At 34.4% G+C, this 18,554-nt stretch overlaps 1 long non-coding RNA gene across 1 annotated transcript; it reads right to left on the reverse strand.

Moving 5' to 3' along the window:
- Positions 1-567: 567 nt before the first annotated feature.
- LOC150082614 (uncharacterized) lies at positions 568-17,637 on the reverse strand. The gene is made up of 4 exons (XR_016547233.1): positions 17,515-17,637; positions 10,236-10,348; positions 6,474-6,571; positions 568-1,106 (listed from the first exon to the last, which is right to left on the reverse strand). It is a non-coding gene; the product is annotated as an uncharacterized LOC150082614 (long non-coding RNA).
- Between the last annotated feature and the right edge of the window lie 917 nt (positions 17,638-18,554).

An 18,554-nucleotide genomic window follows, 5' to 3' on the forward strand; every position in this document is an offset into this window, starting at 1 on the left:
TGATGTTATATAACTGTCTCATTATTCAAGAGAAGTATACACTGTCACTATGGGGAGCCATGGTAATTAATCCTGGATGTGAAAATAAATATCCACCTTACCTTGGGTATTTTCTGAAAATTGTTGCAGTCAGATGATGAAGTGGGACCTTGGAGGAATTGAGGAACCCGTTTTTTTTTTTTTAGATTGTACAATAGCTGCTATATAGTGGTTCCAAGGTAACAGTCAGTAATACATAGTAAACTGCACAACCCACAGTTTTCAAGTGTTGTAAAGCAAATGGAAATATAACTCAAATAACTGGGTGATTGTGTTTATTTATACTAAGAAACTTTTGTTAGAATAGCAGTGTTAAAAAATTCAAATACATTTTTTAGAAAAAGGACACTGCAACACTGACAAACTTACTGTACATAGCTACTGACAAACTTACTGTACAGTCATGAGAATCAATTCAAGGTCACTGTACGTAGATATATTTATATTATAGACAAAGTTCAAAACAAGATCAGAATCGATTCTTTACATTATTTCATCATACATTTATATGATTACTTTCGTTTAAAATTAATCTAAAAATCAAAGTGCCCTAATCATCCCATTACATCTAAAATCGACTGCATCAGTGATGACCTTGAGTTCATTCTCCAAATGGTACAAGTGGTATTCAATATGTGAATTGAATACCATATTCAATATGGTATTCAATATGTGTGTATAATGATACTGCATTGTTTTTGTTCTGCCCTAACATTTTCTAAAACCTGGGCAGGATTTTCATTCTTTGATACTTCATTTTCTTCACAAATAAATCAATCCCCAACTAACTGATGTTCCCTTCTACAGACTGCAAGGATTTTCTATGTAAAGAAGTATTCTTTGGTCATCTAGTAGGACCTTCTTCAAACCCTGTTACAACAAGGCTGTCAACAAAATTTATAAGCTCAAATTTATGCCACACAAAATTGAGCTGATGAGTTCAAGGTGGACATCTCTTTACACCATAAGCATATTCTGGATGCATAAGGAACTCTGATGCTTCACCTTTTTCTTTATAGCTGATACTGGTATATCCAAGCCGAGGAATAATTCTTCCTTTGTTTATCCTAAAATAAAGTAAATAAACAGCTTATGTAGAATGCATTCATATAATTTTGCAGAAATAACACAATCAAATTCATTATAAACAATATTTTAAATTAGATAATTAAACACTGGTTTGGCTATAACACAAATTTATTAGTCCTTTTCCACATAGCCGAAAGATAGAGAGCGAGAGGAGATTACTGTCACCAATGGATACACTTCCAGAAATCATTTTCGTAGAATGCCTCTAGTTATCCTTGAAACTATGACTTTGTCTCAGAAATCACTGAATTATCAAGAAAATCCTTGCCATGCAAAAAAAAACTTCCAGGATAGAAAGATGAAAATATCAGGAGTGAAACACTTAAGGGAATGTGGCCGTGTAAGAATTGTGTACCAGGACACTGTTGTGGCACAAAGAACATCTTTAATCAGCATTCCTCACTGTTTTCCACAAGAGTTGTTTGCATTATTGTTGTTGGGTTTTCAGAAAATCAGAGGCTTAGATCACATTACACTGTTGTATTTCATGTCTGTACCCACACAATATGATTCCCCCATCAGTTATTCCCCCAGAATAACTGATGGGGGAATCATATTGCCCATCACTTGAGATCAGCTAATTACGGTGCTGACTGAAGAGGACTTCAGAAATTTCTCCAGTCACAGATGGCAAGCCAACTCAGACCTCTCCAAACAAGTGAAAAGTCGAAAAAAAAACTATACTGTCATGGAGAATATTGTCTGTATCCCTGTGAGTGATGCCCTTTTGAAGATAAGAGACCTGCAAATAATTTTGGAAACTGGGTCTAATTATTGCGCCTTGGAGTCACATGACATTATCCATGTAAAATCATGTTTATTTCTGTATTGGTAAATTTTGTAGTTATATGGCAAATATATAATTAGCTTGTTATAAACAGCAAACAGAATTTGTTAAAAAGGGATATCATATGTATTTCAGGATGAAACTTAGTAACTAAGATAAACCATGGACTCCTCTTTCCACCACAGCTGTGTTACTCCAAGATGAAAATCTATTCTCCCTCCAGGACCATCACTTTCTTGGCACAGATGCCATGAAAAGTTTTCCACTTTTCTTAGTAATATTCACTTGCCTACTGCAGCAATATTCCTGGATTAAAGACTGCCTTGAAAGCTCCAATATATGAATGAAATGGAGGATGTCCATCAATTTTCCTAAAATATTAGTCTGAAAGGCATTCTCTTTCATAAGGGAAATATTTGTTTCTGATCCAGTTGCACATAAAGGAGAAAAAAAATCTTAACCTGCTTAATAAAATTAAATATGAGGAACATAACTGACTACACTTTGTAAACTTTAAGGACCTATATGGAATATATGTTATTCACTTATATTCCATATAGCCATTACATTACGTGAGCTACACCAAGAAGCCATTACATTATGTGAATAGGACAGCATAACATGAAGTCCACATTAGACAAGGAAGCATTGGACATACAGATAGTCTTGCACTAATTTCAAAAGAAAATATGTGCATAAAGCATAGGACTATGAATTAGAAATTCACTAATAAACATCCAATGTAAATACATAATATTTTGTTCATAGCGAACTCAAAAGTAGTTTAAATGGCACTGATTTAATTGTATCTCATATTGTGACTATCTTCACAACAAGTAGCCACAATATTGCACTATCTCGAATAATAATGCTTCACTAATAGAGAAGACTATTGTTACTTCCTCAGTGGATAGCACCATTTCAAGGCTTGTTGACCTATCATCGGTGGGCGGGTAGGTACCCTGGTGTTGCAATCATGGCAATCAGGTTGCGAAGTATATTTCCACAATAATCAATGACATTTAAACTACTTTTGAGTTCCCTACAAACAAAACATTGTGTCTACACTGAATGTTCATTAGTGAATTTCTAATTCGTAGTATTATGCTTTATGCACATATTTCTTAAGTATATACTTATACACACCATCAGGCATCTCTCACATTGTGGAAATATACTTCACATGAATAAAACTAAGAATAGCAGATAGCAGCACATGTGAAAACAAAGCTAATGCATTTTTTGTTATTGGTATTTGAATTGTTTATGTGAGCCAGCATGCATCAACAATTCAAGCTGCCTCATAAGCACGTAACAATAGCACGCTGCCAGAATTGTATAGGAAGACCCTGCCAATTTTAAATTCATATTTGTAATGATTGATTACATTGGGTTCAATGAAAACATGTTATTTTATTTGTTTTGGCAAACTTCTTCGTGAACAAACCAATTAACAATGAAGGTCGAAAGGAGTCGCAATAATTGAGGAATACTAAAACTGGTATTGATGTCACTCCATTAGATAATTTTTTATTTACATTTAATATCCACCTTAGCACTTTTGGACATGTGCAGCCATTGTTGCCAGGTTAATTAAGCAATTTATAAAGGCTTTATGCACTGTTGCAATCATTTTCTAATTTTATCTGATACAAAACTTTTCTTTCTGATATCAGGCTGCAATGTAAACATTTCCTACAGCTGAACGAAAACTTAGGAACTTATTCCAGGCCTAATCTCAAAACCTTTTTGGATGGTTACATTATCATACAACAAAACTGAATTTCTGCACTGCAACTTATTATACATGGTACTGTATGCAATCAGTATCAGATAAATAAAATTATTTCCCTTCCAAAAATATGCTCTATGTAAATGGATCAATGCTGTTTCAATGTTTTTTTACCAACATGATAATCCAAGTTCTTCAGAGAATGTGCCATGTCTGCCATAATAAATGCATACAGCAGCATAATGATATCTATGCAAAATTCAATGATTATTCTTTGTGATTTCAGTTGAGCATGAAATTGTCTGAAACTGATGGTCTCGCAACACGTATCTTAACACTTGATATGTGTTGCATAACCACCACATAGCAGACTGATAGAAATTCCATCAGTCTGATAATATTTGTTTGTTTTTTTTTTTTTTTTTTTTTTGATTTGGTAGTTGTTGGCGCATCGGCTTCTGTGGCCATATTGCACCTCCCAAGGTTTCTGCAGTGCGTTGATCCAAGCCCGAGGCGGGAATCGAACCCGCGACCTTTGGGTTGCCGGGCAGGTACTTTACCCACTCGGCTAGCCCGGTCGGCTTATTTGTTTGTCTTACATCATTAGAACTGCTATGTCATCTGCGTATTTGTGGTTTCATCCATCTGGCATTGCGCACTCTCAAATGAAAATGTGTGACATCACTCCTACACATTTTCATTTACCATGCCTGGCTTCAGTTATCTATAACTTCAGTTTTACTTCTTATTTGCATTGGTCTCAAAATAAAAAAATTAAAAAAAAAAGCAATTATTGCAAGACTGTTGTAATAAATGAACAAAAATCCCTGTAACAGAAGTGAAATTGCATGGCATTAAATCTTCTAAAGAGGGTAAAACAGGATACTGATATTGCAAGACATCATGAGATTCCTGTGATAAATGAATCCAACCCTCATTTATTATGATAATGGCAATTAATAAAAGCTGCTAATAAATACAGGACGAACATTTTAAATTAGAACCCATGAAAATGAGAATAACTGAGAAAAAGGATGCTAAAGACGAAATTTACAAATAACATTTTTTATTCTCTAACATTATTTAATTTGTCATAAAAAATGTCAAAGATAGTCACCACTGTGATCAAAACATAACTGAACATGACTGAGCACATTCAAATTAACTTTCAACGATGATGGATATCTTTCCCAGTCTTCCTGAACATTTTCACAAATTTTCATACTGCAGATTCTGATGGTGCCTTATGACATCAAAATTGCCTACAATAAAAAACATGATTTTAAACAACTGTTTGGAGTAATGTTCCAACATGAATACATCCTCCAATGCTCAATGCCACATTCATTTACTGGTTGCACTGCTCACATGAATTCAGTTTTACAAACTGTCAACAGAATGCAACCTCATTCAATAAATTTCCCACTGATCAATGTAACTCTTAGTGCTGTAATATTAAAATATAATTGTAATGGCAATTTTTTTAAATTTGTAACCTAATTGATATGCATTCTCATTTTCATTTTAACTATCATAACTTAACCTGTTCCGAAACATGTAGGTAAATTTAATTTTGATGTGCTGGCTCTGGAGGCTACTCAGGTGAAACAAATTTTCAACAGTCATTGTGTAGACCAGTGGTTCCCAACCTGTGCTCTGCGGAGCCCTAAGGGCTCCGCAGCCGCTCCAGGAAAATAAAATAGCTAAAAATTGAATTAAATTAAAGAATTAGAAACATAAATTAGAAAACTAGAAATCACATTCTGAATAAAAATTTGCCAAGTTGAATTTTGCGCATTCTCTAGCAGACGACGTTCAGTCATTTTGCTGCCATTAGCTTCAAAATTATTGTAGTACGAGATGGACAGACGACGAGGCAAAGTGGAGCACCGGCATAGTGGCTCCTCCATAGAAATTGATTCTAAAAAGGGCTCTGCGGGTCAAAAAGGTTGGGAATCGCTGGTGTAGACCATTCAAATAATGTGTCCATTAATTAACATGAATTATTTTGTAATTTTTCTGTATATGGTACCATCTCTTATTTGTATTTCCAACTATATAATAGTAGGCAGTTTTAATAGATGGCAGCATGAAAATGTCTTTGAAAATCAAAGGAGGAAGCAGAATGTGCCAGCCAATGTTGTCTGACTTCAGTTTAAAAAAAACCAAAGTTCTCTGGAATTCAGATATATAAATTGATGAAACTGAAATAAATAATAAATAAATAGATTCAAAAAGTACCACTGCATTAAAAAATAATAACCATGATTTTTTCGAAATTTTTACAAAATTTATTATTTGATTTTTTTGGCAATAATTTTACTCTAACGAGAAGCAGTCAAAATAAAATAAGAAAAAATTAACATTTAAAAGCATTTAGGCAAAAAGTTTTAAATTTATAATTTTTTAAAATTCCACAAAATAATTCACTCCACAGAGTAGAAACATCACTACTGTGAACCCACATAAGCTCAACAAACTCACTAATGAAAGGATTAAGCATCTAAAGAAGCTTAAGTTATAAAGCTAAGTTTTCGAAAAAAGTTTAAAAAAATTGTTTGTGGTATCTCAATGTCATTTTTCACTCTTCAATCTTCTGTTTTTTTTGGTAATTTTCCTAAAATTAACTTTCAAATAAAGTAAGCAGAACACAAACGTCTTAACAAATGCTAAAAGCAAAATTAAACTTGTAGTATATAATATATACTGCCAATTTCTTTATCTACTACTTATCTTATATCAGAACTAAACATGTGGTATAAGGTAAAATTAAAACAATTCATCTCAGTAATGTGCTGAATTCAAGTTATTCCATGTTACACTTACTTAGTTTTCACTTCACTCTAAATTTTATATATTATTCTCCAATTAATCTTCTGTTTTGTAGTTTGCACTTCGAAAATTGTAACTCACATTCAGTGCTTCTAAAAATTAAATAAATTACATTAGTTTTCTGCTTGTCATGTTTTAATCTGTACCATTCAACAATTTATGAATAAAAATTTAAATTAGCATTTTAGTCACTTAGTTGAAAATTTTGCCCTTCTGCAGATACTTAATTGCTATTATACATCACTTTTAACATTGGTATAAACAATAAAGAGAAATAAAGGTGATGCATTTAAAACAAATAATTACAGTGGTATGTCCAAAACAAATTACAATTACATCTCTCTAAAGTGGACACCACTGGATCAAAAGAAAGTGTCCAATTTGCAGAGGTCAGTGTAGCTAGTTTCAATAATTCAGAAAATTGAAATTCACTGTAAGTGGTTACTTGGAGTTTTTTTTATTGATTATCATTGTATGTATTTGTTTCAATTAATTAACTTTCAATACATAACACATAATTAACTTAGTAAAAATGTATATAAATCTTGGTTTACAGCATTTCATTTTAATTTTGAGTAATCAGATCACTAACTTGAGTAACACATGCCCATACAAACCAAATTAGTATCATTGTAATTACACTGACTTTCACTTGCCTTTATTGCAAATTCCATTGACCTAATGGAATCACATGTACTTTCAAGGTGTCACACCTTGAAAGTGTCCATGTCCATATTAGTGTCTCCATTGTGGAGAGGATGTTAAATGTGTAATTTTTAATACTTCTAGCTGGGACCCAAGCCAGAGTGTCCACAGGATGTATCCATTAAGGAAGTTTATACTGCATTACAGTGGATACGTTTAAAACAAATATTACAATGAATGTGAAAAGAAAAAAAAATTATGTCCAAAAAAACAATTTTTGTTTTTTAGACATCAGTAAAAAAACCTAAGTATATGATATCAAAAATAATTTTGATATCATATACTTGGATTTCAGGAAGACTTTTTGATACTGCTGCATATAAGACTGTGGTACAAGTTGGAGCAATGTGGCATTAAGGGCAAGTTATGAATCAAGAGATGGTTGAGTGGGAGAAAACGGAGAGTGGTTATCAATGGGCACTGCTCTTCGTGGACTAATGTTATTAGTGGAATTACCCAGGGTTCAGTGCTGGGCCCATTGTTGTTTTCAATATTTATTATTGATACTGATGAAGGTATATCAGGCTTAATATCTAAGTCTGAAGATGATACAAAGGTTGGCAGGGTGGTTAATGACAGTAATCAGGGTGACCTACTGCAATAAGGTCTAAAAAAATTAGGCATGTAGGCTAAGAATGGGTAGCAGTAATTTTAGATTAACATACCAACTGTGTGGTGCTATACTCAGGGAAATGGAAATGAAAAAGACCTGGGGTAATTGTGCAGTCAGATATGAAATTATCAGAGCAGTGAGATAGGCTGCCAGGACAGCTCATGGGGTTTTGTCAATGATACACAGAAACTTTGCTAGCAGGGATAAGGAGGTAATTACCCCTTTGTACAAGCCAGGCCACATGAATACTGTATACAGGTAAATTTTGATAGCATTCTTCCCTCTTGCTGAGACTAAACGCATTAGGGAGCATAAATTCAAGTTTAGGAAGGATGGTTGCAGGATAGATGTGTGTAGAAGTTTGCCTCCAGCCAGTGGGTGGATTGTTGAAACAAACTTCTATCTGTCGTGGAAGCAGGAGGTTTGAATAAATTCAAAGAAGAACTAGATAAATTCTTGGAAGATATAGATAGGCAAAAAAAAAAAAAAAACTATACACACTTTGCCAGTGTGTATAGTTTTATTTTTTTTCCCCCCTTACCGATGCTTTATAAGCTTGCTCTTTTGCATCATCTGGCACTAGTAATACTAATATTAACATATGTTATATAATAATTACTGGAAATGTAGACTGGCACAAGTTTGTCCCATTCCATAACAGTTATCACATTATTTATTGTTGTTTTGCATCATTTTTAACTTTAGAAAGAGAAAAAATTCAGCTAGTCAAATTGGTGAATGGATTGATCTTAATGGTCTCTTTGTGTGACAGAAATCTTCAAACAGTTAACACAGAATGTGCAGGCACATCTATAAACAAAATCTTGCAACAAAAACCAGTATTTGTTTTCGTGAAAATTTAGCCTGGCCTGTCAAATTCTTTGCATGACTGTTTAATCACTTGTAAATGAAACTAAACATTGTGTAAATGCCCAAATTTATTTTAAAAAGCAATGGAAAAATGCCACGATGGGCAAAATTAAAGAAGAAAGGGAAGATGATTTCATACCATCTGAGACATCCAAAAGAATGTGACTTACCATTTCAAGGTGATAACAACGGAAGAATTTCAAGAATGTTTTCGACACTTTAAAGGGAAGTGTAACAAGTGTACTGGTATGGGGACCATTTAGAATAATTTTATATATTCCTTTTCTGATTTTTTTCTTTTTAGAATTTGTCTCCACTTTTCAGAAGCACTGTGTATTTTCTTCTAATACAATCACACAATTGTTAATGGCAGAGTCTTAAACAAACAATTTCTTTTTTAGCTGTGATTTTATAAACTTTGAGCTTTCAGCCACTCTCATTTATCATATTGGCATCATCATACAAACAGTATGCCGCAACAAAAGCCTACTAATCAACTTTTACTTCAAATGACTCGTGTCTATGAATTTTTCAAAAATTGTTAGGTAAATTAAAGTAAATTTTAGTAAACATACAATTCATATAATTCTTGGTCACTGGCATTTTTGTAACCATTGGGATCTTCTTTGTAGTAACATCAATATTTAGTTTTTTGATTGAAACTCAAGGAAATTATAAAACTGGAGATCAACTTGAGATCTAAACAATTCAGAATCAAAACAAATGTGTCCTCTATACAATTTTTTTAATTTTTTAATAAAAATCTCAATTACTGAAACAGTCTTGCTTATATTTATTTATGCACCACAGAGTGTATAACAGCTGATCATTACACAATCTAGGCAACCACAATATGAGATACAATTAAAACGATGCCTTCTATACTACTTACGTAGTTAAAATTTATGGGTTAACTATGGTGTATTTACACCGATATTATATAGTTAATTATCAAAACCCATAAGAATTATGCCTTGTGCATTTCGTTTTCAAATTACATTTTTACCAACACCCTTTAGCATCTCTCATATTGTGGATATAACTTCGCAACTGTGATGGAATGTTGCATTACCAGGGTACCTGCCCGCCCATTGATGATGAAGCCCAATAGCCTCGAAACGATTGTCTGGGTGGTGGTATCCTCTGAAAATAAATAACAGTAGTCTTCTCTACTAGAGAAGTGTTATTTATTTGAAGTAGTGCAATACCACTATCTCGTTGTGAAGGCAACCACAATATGAGATACAATTAAAACGATGCCTTCTATATGTAGTTAAAATTTATGGGTTAACTATGATGTATTTACACCGATATTATATAGTTAATTACCAAAACCCATAGGAATTATGCCGTGTGCATTTCATTTTCAAATTGCACCACAATTGATCATTACACAATCTATGTTTCAAGTTCATCAATTTATGTAATGTAATTATTTCAAGAGCTTCAAACTTTTAAGTTCAGTCTAGCAAATAAATCAAAAAACACTGCAAATCAAATTTTTAATATAATGTTGCAGTTAAATTCAAGAATCCCAAATTTATAATTTAAAAAACCAAATTTCTCACCTTTTACTGTTTCAATAACAACTTTGTCATTAGTCCATCCATCCAGTAATTCTCTTCCATGAGAAGGTTCATGAAAAGTTGTCAAATCAAGTATAAGTTTCCTCCTCACCAATCTGATGAATGTAAGTTAAAGTTTTTGAGTAGTATTGAGTGGTAATATAACAAACGAAAGCAAAGCAGTTGCCTGGGTAAAAAAAACCTCACTATTTTGATCTCTTGATTAAACAAACATAAAAAAGGATGTTCAAATAGTTAAAAAAATCATTTTCTTTCAAAATGCTGTAAATATATAATACAAAAACTTTGTTTAACTGACAACAAGAATCAGTGGTAATACAGGTACTATTTTCATTATTTATTGTGGGGAAAAAAATCATGATTAATAATCTACATGACCACATCCTTGAACATTTATCTACATATGTCTTAATCATATAAAGTACATATTATTAAGTCTTGGAACAGTTACCCATCCTGACTGTCATTTCTCCTTGGAATTTACTGCCATTCACTTTCCATTATCTAACTACAAGATTCCTCACAAAATTAGAATAAACTCTATTGAATTTATTCCAATTTTGTCTTTCCTTACTTTTATAATCAGTAACTACCTGTTTTCTATGCTCTACACTTACCTGGAAGAATAAGATTTAGCATTACTTGAGTTGCAGAAAGAAAGCCAGTCATAAAATTTATTTTTGGGAAGTTATTCCATTATCCAATATTAATTCAAAATAAAAAAAATTTGATCAATATTTAGACCATTATAGCCAGCTTAAGCAACCTGAAAAGCTTCTTCAGTTTTCTTGTTATCTTTTTTCAGTCTTTTCTTATTTGAAGTACTATATTAGTATAATACTATAGAATTGTAGGATATTTCAATGCAGTAGTTGAAATCAAACCAAAATTCATATACTGTGCATGTTTTCCTACAGAAGACTAAGCACTGAGTAGTCAGCCTCTGACTACTCAGAGAGCAGAGCAGAGTCTTTCCAAGATCAAAATCAAATGGAAGGAAAGCACACAAATTTTGATTTGCTATTTTAGCATTATTAGTTTCACAAAGTAAGTTAGGAGAAAATTTTCCTAAAAAAATTCAAATTATTTCAAAGGTTATAGGGCACTTGGGATAGGAGAAGTGCTCATACTTTATGGAAATGTATATTCAAAGCTGACAAATAACTGAAAAAGAATTCTTATTATAACAAGGTGAAAAGTTATTACCAAGACATTATTTCAAAGTACATGCACTTAATTGGGGTCATATAGCTAGAGTTAAATAAACCCACATTTAAGCAGGGGAAGCTTATTTACATTATTTAACAAATTATTTACATCATTTCCGTAGGAAATGGAAATAATTTTAAATGGGCTGGTGTGACCAGTGTTTCTGGCTGATTTTAAGGCAACATTTCTCCATGTAGCAGATACATTTAAATCTTTAAATACAAAACTTTTTGAACATACAGTATATGTTCAAGAAAATGCAAGAAAATTTTACCTTAAAATTATGAAACCTTACATGTATACTGTATTTACATTTACAATAACAACTTGCAATCGCTCAAAACTACAAAATGTAGTAAATCCAGCACTTTCATGAATCCTGTCTGTTTTGAATATCCAGTTTAGTTTCCAATGACAAATTTTTCCAAAACTTTTTTTGCATTATTAGCACTTCATCTCTCTAAAGCAATTTTTAAAAAAGGGAAGTTGAAACTACCCGTACAGTAAACTAAAACTAATGATATTAAGAGTAGGAGACCAGCGGAATTACTTAACAAGTACAGGTCACTGTTGAAAAAAAGCCGTGAAGTAGGGTTGAATTTGAAAGTGTCTGCAATTCTGCCCAGACACGATAGGAGGGAGTATATGATGAGAGCCTTGTCGATCAATTCGGCCCTGGAAAGATTGTGCAAGGCTGAAGGGGTAGAATTTTTTTCAGCCTGGACTGTACTTGTTAACAGGAGAGATTGCTTCTACAGGGATGGGATACACTTAAATAGAAAGGGTGCAAGAATATTTGCTGATGCTATCGAGGCAGTGTTAGGTGGGTCGGAAAACAGCTAGCTTGGGGGGGAGACAAAGACTAATGGATTAACAGTAGCCACTGGCAGAGGTGAAAGAGATTCTTGCACTGCTTCTATTGGAATGAGCAGAAGCCTGAAAAACAAGATGCAGGATATTTCAGAGACTGCTGGAAGTCATTGCGGTACAAGTAAACACATGGGTTGTGTTAGGGTAGCTAAGAATAGAAACAGGTGCATATATACTTGCGTGTACACTAATGCTAGGAGTTTAGTAAATAAATTTGATGAATTTGAGGTATTACTCAAAACATCAAAGGCAGATATTGTTGGGATATCAGAGACGTGGTGTCACACAGATATAAGGAATGCAGAACTGGAATTTGGGGAGTACAACGTCTACAGAAAGGATAGACAGGATAGGAAGGGAGGAGGGGTTATGCTATTAGTTAAAAAACACATAAAATCCAAGGAAGTGAAGCCAGTTGACATCGCTGGACAGTGCAGTGTTGAGTCAGTTTGGTGTGACATAAGCATAGGTAAATCAAAATTGAGAGTAGGAGTGTGCTATAGGCCTAATGACTCTGATGAGTATAATAAGATACTGTACAGGGAAATAGAATGGGCCAGTAAATCAGAGAGTCTTATAATGGGGGATTTTAATTTCCCAGATATTGACTGGAATTTGTTGATTGGTCACTCACACACTAGCAAGGCTTTTGTGGATTTATTGGATGATTGTTTTCTACACCAGCATGTTCGGGAGGCAACTAGAGGGAGTAATACTCTTGATCTGATTATCAGTAGTGATTCTTCATGCATTAGGAATCTGCAGATAAATGAACCACTGGGTGGCAGTGATCACAGTGTGCTGAAGTGGGATTTACTCAAGGAGGTAACTACCATCAGAGGTAAAGGGAAGGGTTTTTGCTTTCGTAAAGGCGACTATGATGGTCTGAGACAGTATTTAAATTCTATACAGTGAGACCAACTGATGATGTTACCAACAGCAAATTCAAAATGGGAAGCATTCAAGGAACTAATCTTGGAAGCTACCAGGCTTTACATACCAACCAAGAAATATTGTTCAAGGTTCAGGCCTAAATGGTTGTCAGATGAACTAATGAGACATATGGCAGAGAAGAAAAATGCATGGGATACATACAAATTAATGGGTGACGTGGAAGCCTATGATAGATATAAGTTGGTCTGTAACCAAGTCACAAAGGAGATTAGGCAGGCAAAGGCAGATTATGAGAAATCCTTGGCAAAGGATGCAAAGAAAAACAGAAAAGAGTTCTTTACCTATTTAAACTCAAGAAGGAAAGGGATGAATCAGATTGGTCCACTGGATGTTGATGGTTCAACAGTTGAGGATCCAGCTCAGGTGGCTAACAATCTAAACGAGTATTTTGCATCTACATTCACACATGAGGAGTTATTCAGGAAGGGGAATGTCGTAGGTGAAGTAAACATTGACAGTGAGCTAGATGATTTTCTAATAACTGAGAGGAAAGTGGAGGAGAAATTGTTGAGGATAAACATAAAAAAGGCACCCGGGGTGGATGGGATCTATCCAGTTATATTAAAGGAGGCAGCAAAGGAAGTAAGCAAACCCCTAGCCATAATTATGAGAGCTTCTTTGGACTCAGGGGAGGTACCCATGGACTGGAGATGTGCAAATGTAACCCCAATTCACAAAGGAGGATCAAAGGCTGACACAAGTAATTATAGACCTGTTAGTTTAACTTCGGTTCCAGGAAAATTAATGGAGGCACTGGTTAAAGAAGCACTGCAGGATCATCTGGACAAGAATTCAGTTATAGCTCAGACACAGCATGGGTTTGTTAAGGGCAGGTCTTGTCTGACCAATTTGATTGGATACTATGATGTAGTCACAAAGGAACTCGATGCAGGGAATAACTTTGATATTATATATTTGGATCTTAGAAAGGCTTTTGATACTGTTGCGCATGGAAGACTGCTGCACAAATTGGAGAAGTGTGGCATTCGAGGCAAATTGCTGCTATGGATAAAGGGATGGTTGAGTGGCAGAAGACAGAGAGTGGTAATCAATGGACACTGCTCAACGTGGACTAATGTTATTAGTGGAGTTCCTCAGGGTTCAGTGTTGGGTCCATTGTTGTTTTCTGTATTTATAAATGATATTGATGATGGTGTATCAGGCTTAATGTCCAAGTTTGCAGACGATACAAAGGTTGGCAGGGTTGTTAAGGACACTACTGATACTATGCTGCTGCAACAGGATCTGGAAAGGTTGAGCAGATGGGCTGAGAGGTGGCAAATGAAGTTTAACATTGACAAATGTAAAGTACTACATATGGGAAACAGTAATCCCAGATCAACGTATCAACTCTGTGGTACTACGCTGACAGTGGTAGAGAATGAAAAGGACCTGGGGGTAATTGTGCAGGCAGATATGAAGTTCTCTGAGCAGTGCAGACGAGCTGCAAGAGTAGCTCATGGTGTCTTGTCAATGATATACAGGAATTTTTCTAGCAGGGACAGGGATGTGATTATTCCCTTGTATAAGGCATTGGTCAGGCCACACCTTGAGTACTGTATACAGGTCTGGAGGCCTCATTTCAAGAAGGATGTAGAGCTGCTGGAACGAGTACAGAGAAGGGCAACAAGATTAGTGAATGGAACAAAGGGTTGCTCTTACGAAGAAAGGCTTAAGTTTTGCAAATTACAGAGCCTGGAGACTAGGCATCGCCGAGGTGATCTGATAGAGGTGTACAAGGCTTTGAATGGCTTGAGCATGCTCAATGCCGATGGGAGTCTTCCTCTTGCTCAGAATAATCACCTGAGAGGGCATAGATTCAAATTGAGGAAGGACGGATGTCGGATAGATGTGCGGAAATTCGCCTTTAGCCAGCGGGCAGTTGGTTTGTGGAATAGATTTCCATCGCTTGTTGTTGAAGTTGATAGCCTAAACAAATTTAAGGCTCAGCTGGACAGGTATTTCGAACGAATTGAGGGGTGAAATAGGAGTAGTGGTTGTTTTTTTTTTTTTTTTTGGCTGATGCTGAATAAAGCTTGCTTTCTTGCATCATATGCCTCTACTAATGCTAATGCTAATCACACAACACAAAATGCACATGAACAATATGTAAACCAGAAAGGACACCAAAACAAAACTGAAAATAGCATTGCTGAGTGATGTGACTGCACAATGTGCAGCAGAAATTACAGTTTTTTTTATAAACAACACTTCAATAAAATTCTGTTTATTTGAGCAGGTTCCCTTCCCATAACCACCGAAAGGGGAGGATATATAAAGTTTATATTTTATATAAACTTTATACAGTAATACCCCGACTTACGCAGACTCAGAGTTACGCGGTTCTTGATTTTTTCGTTTGGCAACACTGCCGCCCACTATCTTCAAGGTCGTTTCTCATATGTTATCAATATACGGTGAGACGGCGGAGAGTGAGAGCGAAAGATGAACAAAATTCAACTTTGCTGCCGCATGAGCTGCACACATATACAAGAATTTGTATTCCAACTGTCATATTTATATGTGTGCGTTCGAATTCATGCTCAACTTTTGTCGGAAATTACATCGTTTTCACGAGAGAAATGGATCGCGTCGGTCGAGCCCTATACAGTCAGTCCTCGTTTATGTTTTTATATCAGTGAAGGGGAAACACATTTCACCATAATAACGTAAAAACCAACACAATTCCAGCTATCGGTATGCAATTAGATCGAGTTTACTACCAGTTTATAACAGATTCCACTAGCAGAAACGCAACTGGATTTTTATTGTTTTATGGTAGTAACCCCTAGAAATGTGAGGTGTTAATAGTGTAGCCTTTATGGTGTGGTTTATTCAGTTGCTACATGCGCGCAGCTTTGTTTATGCGTATCAAACGTGCCTCCTCGTTTTGTAATTGTGCTTTATTCCCTAAAAATGAGTAAAATACTTAATTAAAAGGTGTGAAAAGGAAGCGTCCTGATGAAGACACTGCAGATTCAGAGAGAAAAAGAAAAGCAATTATCGATAAACAGAGGCGGACTGGGTAAAAAATTCTTACCCCGGAAAATTTATAGTGGCCTCATACTATGGTTTATGGCCAAAAGCACTCCGGCCCACCGGGGTTTCCCCGGCAAGGCTTATGGCCAGTCCGCCTCTGTCGATAGAGAAAAAATATGAAATTGTGAAACGCTTTGAGCCAAATGAAAGATCATGTGATATTGCACGTGCTACAGTCCTAAATGAGGCAACGGCGAAAAGCTCATGACAATTGCAAACTTGACAGAAGGTCTCAGCTCAATTGAAAAGGGCTTAAAAATTTTAGAAAACAGACTCCAACGAAGAACGCATTATAGCTACAAAGCAAGGAATAAAAAAATTATTAGCTTGCTACGGAGAAATTCTGCGTGAAAAAAAGAAGGCGCTGTGTCGTCAGACGAATTTGTTAGATTTTATGAAGCCATCGACATCGAAATAACTTTTTTACGTAAGTCATTTATTTTTTAATACATATTTTGTATTAATATGTATAAATAACTGCAATTTTATTAAATATTTTTCTTCTAAACTAGTGTTTTTGTTAGTCCTTGGTCCCAATTAAACAAAATTTATATGTATTTATATGCAAAGTTGTACCCCGACTTACGCGAATTCGACTTAAGCGATTTTCGTCGGACCCACCTATCGCGTAACTTCGGGGTATTACTGTATATAAAAAATGGTACAATGATTGCTTTGATATATTTTCCACCTATATCATTGAATTTAATGTATTATAGCTATGGACACAGGAAACTTGTCAAGTAACAGCTACAAAAAATTCTTATTAATTACAGTATCAGTAAAGTTTTTTTTTCATGGGGCCTCTCAGGTAACATACCTGCTAATGGGTAACTCCTCCCAAAATGTTTGGGATGAATAGTACTGTTTCAGAACAGAGTGCAACTGTGGGGGAAGGGTAACAAAATATACAGAAAGCTAGAGTGAAAAAGCACAGGTGAATTGTACTCTGTGCTTTGCAAACGTCATTTTTTTTTTTTTAATACTGACTAATATCATATCATCACAAAGAAACAAAAATAATTCAATTTACTTGAATTATAAGTTTCTATTACAAAAGGATGTTAATCAACTAAAACTAATATCCTTTTTCTTAATTAAAGGAGGTTAATTAAATTTATGCTCAAGAAATTCAAACTTAATTTTTGTAATTAAGTGCAATCAGAATACAGTTTAAAAGAAAGGATACGCCAAGCTAATAATGCCATTAGCCTTGCCAATGCTATTTAACATCACTGAAATTGGAGGCCTTGTATATTTTTTTGCATTCAGTTCCTCTTCTGAGAACTTCAACTCTTTTGTTGTTAACACAGTTCTGTAGTAATAGCTATTCAACCTTTCTAGTTCTGTTTCAAGTTCATTTCTTGATTAAGAAAAAAAAAAATTGCACCTAAGAAAATATAGTTTCAGCAAGTTCAAGTAGCATACACTGAAATGAACAAGAATAAACAGCATTCCCTTTATATTTTTTATAAGCCCATATACTAATGATATATAAATGTTATTTGAAGCATACAGAGGAATTTCAATATATGTTTCCTGCATTTAAGGTTTATTTTTGAGGTCTCAACCAAAGCTCCAATAATAGTAGCACCGTACAAATTGAGTCACTATACATTTTTTGCAACAGGTATTGCACCTATACACTGAATTCTCTTAAAACCGCACTTAAAATATTTCATTATTTTTGGATGATGATTGAAATGATCAAAAATTGTATTACAGTAGAGCGTCGATAATTCGAACTAATTGGGACCAAGGGTAGTATGGACTTCTGATTTGTTCGGATTTTCGAACTTATCAAAAATACTGTTCTGGGGACTAAAAAAAAGATTTATCAAGTTTAGAAATAAAAACACTAAGTTGTACTTATGTATTTTTATTCATAGGTAACAAAACAAATGGAACTTTCAGCCACAATAACACATATGTATAGGCCTTTAACAAAAAAATAATTATTTTTTGCTGCACCATTTTTGAACTTTGTTTCGTTACTGTTAGATCTCTCTCTTTTCAATTTTGAGTTGGACAGCATTCCGTCTGTTGATCGTTTGTCAATTCATCATTCAGTTTGTATTTCAATTTTCACATATCATTTAATTCTGTTAATTTAACATATCATTTAATTCTGGTAATAAAAGTGTAAATTGGTGCTTTATATCTTAATTTTTATTAAAATTGCTGTTTAACAGAATCAAAATTAAATTTCCAAACATGATCACAATAACT

The sequence above is a fragment of the Mastigoproctus giganteus genome, chromosome 7 (assembly GCF_048544385.1).
Source record: "Mastigoproctus giganteus isolate SK-2022 chromosome 7, ASM4854438v1, whole genome shotgun sequence".
Classification (NCBI taxonomy): Eukaryota; Metazoa; Arthropoda; class Arachnida; order Uropygi; family Thelyphonidae; genus Mastigoproctus; species Mastigoproctus giganteus.